General features: G+C 37.5%; 1 non-coding gene across 1 annotated transcript; it reads right to left on the reverse strand.

The window, feature by feature from the left end:
* Window positions 1-3,757: 3,757 nt before the first annotated feature.
* On the reverse strand, window positions 3,758-3,864 carry LOC139039224 (U6 spliceosomal RNA). Its single transcript, XR_011492547.1, has one exon. It is a non-coding gene; the product is annotated as a U6 spliceosomal RNA (small nuclear RNA).
* Window positions 3,865-4,077: the final 213 nt, after the last annotated feature.

Below are 4,077 nucleotides of genomic sequence, written 5' to 3' on the forward strand. Positions count from 1 at the left end.
AAACACAAGCTGGAATCAAGATTGCTGGGAGAAATATCAATAACCTCAGATATGCAGATGACACCACCCTTATGGCAGAAAGTGAAGAAGAACTGAAGAGTCTCTTGATGAAAGTGAAAGAGGAGAGTGAAAAAAGCTGGCTTAAAACTCAACATTCAGGAAACTAAGATCATGGCCCCTGGTCCCATCACTTCACGAAAAATAGATGGAGAAACAGTGGAAACAGTGTCAGACTTTATTTTTCTGGGCTCCAAAATCACTGCAGATGGTGACTGCATCCATGAAATAAAAAGACACTTGCTCCTTGGAAGAAAAGCTATGACCAACCTAGATAGCATATTAAAAAGCAGAGACATTACTTTGCCAACAAAGGTCCGTCTAGTCAAAGCTATGGTTTTTCCAGTAGTCATATATGGATGTGAGAGTTGGACCATAAAGAAAGCTGAGCACCAAAGAATTGATGCTTTTGAACTGTGGTGTTGGAGAAGACTCTTGAGAGCCCCTTGGACTGCAAGGAGATCCAACCAGTCCATCCTAAAAGAGTTCAGTCCTAAATATCCATTGGAAGGACTAATGCTGAAGCTGAAACTCTAATACTTTGGCCACCTGATGGGAAGAGCTAACTCATTTGAAAAAACCCTGATGCTGGGAAAGATTGAAAGTGGGAGGAGAAGGGGACGACAGAGAATGAGATGGTTGGATGGCATCACCGACTCAATGGACATGAGTTTGAGTAAACTCTGGGAGTTGGTAATGGACAGGGAGGTCTGGCGTGCTGCAGTCCATGGAGTCACAAAGAGTCGGACATGACTGAGTGACTGTACTGAACTGAATATCAAGACGATTTCCCTTTATGTTTTCTTCTAGGAGTTTCACAGTTTCAGATCATATAGTTGAGCCTTTATTCCATTTTGAGTTGATTTTCATGTATGATGTAAAATAAGGATACAGTTTTATTCTTTTGCATGTGGATATCCAGTTTTCTCACCATCATTTCCTAAAGAGGCTATCCTTTCTCCATTGTGCATTCTTGGATCCTTTGTCAAGGAATTATTTGACTGTATATGCTTGGGTTTATTTGGAGGATCTTTATTCTGATCCACTTGCCTGTGTGTCTGATTTTATTCCAGTACTATACTGTTTTGATTACTATAGATTTATAATATAGTTTAAAATCAGGAAGTGTAATGCCTCCAAATTTGTTCTTCTTTCTCAATATTTCTTTAGCTATTTGGGGTCTTTTGTAGTTTTATGTGAACTTTAGGATTTTTTAAATATTTCTGTTAAAAATGCCACTAGAGTTTTTATGAGGATAGCATGATTTTATGGATCACTTTGTATAGTATGGAATTTTAACAATAGTAATTCTCCCAATCCAGTACAGATATCTTTCCATTAATTTTGTGTCTTGTTCGATTTCACTCATTAATGTTTTGTAACTTTCAGTTTAAAGATTTTTTTGTGTCCTTGGTTAAATTTGTTCTTAAGTATTTTATCTTTTTGATGCTGTTATAAATGGGATTGGTTTCTTTTTTGGATAGCTTGTTGTTAATGTGTAGAAATACAACTGATTTTTGTATGTTGATTTTGTGCCTTTTAACTTTACTTAATTTATTTATTAGTTCTAAAAGTTTTTTTTTTTTGATGGAGTCTTCAGGGTTTTTATAAAGATCATGTCATCTGCAAACAAAATAATTTTACTTAATCACTTCCAATTTGAATGCCTTTTATTTCTTTTCCCTGCCAGATTGTTTGGGCTAGGACTTCCAGTACTGTGTTCAATAGTAGAGGTGAGAGCAGATATCTCTGTCTTTCTCCTGACCTTAGAAAATTTTTTTTCAGATTTTCACCATTGGGTATGATATTAGCTATATGCTTATCATAATTGGCCATCATTATGTTGAGGTATAGTTCTTCTACACCCAGTTTGTTGAGTTTATATCATAAAGAATGTTGAATTTTGTCAAATGTTTTTTTCTGCTTCTATCAAGATGATCATATGATTTTTATCCTTTTGTCTATTAATGTTATATATCACATTTACTAATTTTCATATGTTGAATCATTCTTGCATTCCAGAGATAAATGTCACTTGATCATGGTATATGATCCTTTTAATGTGCTGTTAAATTCAGCTTGCTGATATTTTTTGAGGGTTTTTGCATCTATGTTCATCAGGGATTTAGCCTGTAATTCTTTTTCTTGAAATATCATTGTCTGGCTTTTTTAGTAGGGTAGTGCTTGCCCCATAAAATGAGTTTGGACATGTTCCCTCCGCTTCAATTTTTTTGAGTTTGAGAGGAATTGATATTAATTCTTCTTTAAATATTGTGTGTATTTCACTCATGAAGCATCTGGTCCTAGAATTTTGTTGTGGTTGTCGTTGGGCAGTTTTTTATTATTGCTTCAATCTCTAGGTGTGGTGGCCCAGATGGTCAAGAAACTACCTGCAATGCGAGAGACCCAGGTTCAATCCCTGGGTCAGGAAAGTCCCCTGGAAAACAAAATGACAAACCACTCCAGTATTCTTACCTGGAGAACTCCATGGACAGAGGAGCCTAATGGGCTACAGTCCATGGGGTTTGTAGAGTTGGACATGACTGAATGACTGACACACTTTCAATCTCCTTAATAGTAATTCATCTGTTTGGGGTTTTTATTTCTTCATGATTTAGTACTGGTAGATTGCATGTTTCTAGAGATTTATCCATTTCTTCTAGGTTACCCAGTTTGTTCATAATAATCTTTTATGAGGGCTTCCCTGATAGCTCAGTTGATAAAGAATCTGCCTGCAATGCAGGAGACCCTGATTTGATTCCTGAGTCGGGAAGATCCGCTGGAGAAGGGATAGGCTACCCATTCCAGTATTCTGGCCTGGAGAATTCCATGGACTGTGTAGTCCATGGGGTCACAAAGAGTAGGACACAACTGAGCAACTTTCACTTTCACTTTCAATCTTTTATGATCCTCTCTGCTTCTGTGGTATCAGTAGTAATGTTCCCACTTCCATTTCTTCTTTTTTTTTTTTTTCCATTTATTTTTATTAGTTGGAGGCTAATTACTTTACAATATTGTAGTGGTTTTTGCTATACATTGACATGAATCAGCCATGGATTTACATGTGTTCCCCATCCTGAGCCCCCCTCCCGCCTCCCTCCCCACCCCATCCCTCTGGGTCATCCCAGTGCACCAGCCCCGAGCACTTGTCTCATGCATCCAACCTGGACTGGTGATCTGTTTCACACTTGATAATATACATGTTTCGATGCTGTTCTCTCAGATCATCCAACCCTCGCCTTCTCCCATAGAGTCCAAAAGTCTGTTCTATACATCTGTGTCTCTTTTTCTGTCTTGCATATAGGTTTATCGTTAGCATCTTTCTAAATTCCATATATATGCGTTAGTATACTGTATTGATGTTTATCTTTCTGGCTTACTCCACTCTGTATGATGGGCTCCAGTTTTATCCATCTCATTCGAACTGATTCAAATGAATTCTTTTTAACGGCTGAGTAATATTCCATTGTGTATATGTACCACAGCTTTCTTATCCATTCATCTGCTGATGGGCATCTAGGTTGCTTCCATGTCCTGGCTATTATAAACAGTGCTGCGATGAACATTGGAGTACACGTGTCTCTTTCAGATCCAGTTTCCTCAGTGTGTATGCCCAGGAGTGGGATTGCTGGGTCATATGGCAGTTCTATTTCCAGTTTTTTAAGGAATCTCCACACTATTCTCCATAGTGGCTGTACTAAAAAATATGGAACACTTCATGAATTTGCGTGTCATCCTTGCACAGGGGCCATGCTAATCTTCTCTGTATTGTTCCAATTTTAGTATATGTGCTGCTAAAGCGAGCACCCCACTTTCATTTCTGATTGTATTTTCCTTTCTCTTTTTTTCCCCTTAGTCCAGCTAAAGACTTGTCAATATAATTTACTTTTTAAAAAAAAACCAAGACTGTCTTTGATCTTTTCTGTTCTTTTTCTAATCTCAAGTTCATTTGGTTCTGCTCTGATCTTTGTTATTTCCTTCCTTTTGCTAACTTTAAGTTTAGTTTGCTTCCCCCTCCAC

Source organism: Odocoileus virginianus, chromosome 17 (genome assembly GCF_023699985.2).
Source record: "Odocoileus virginianus isolate 20LAN1187 ecotype Illinois chromosome 17, Ovbor_1.2, whole genome shotgun sequence".
NCBI classification, from domain to species: Eukaryota; Metazoa; Chordata; class Mammalia; order Artiodactyla; family Cervidae; genus Odocoileus; species Odocoileus virginianus.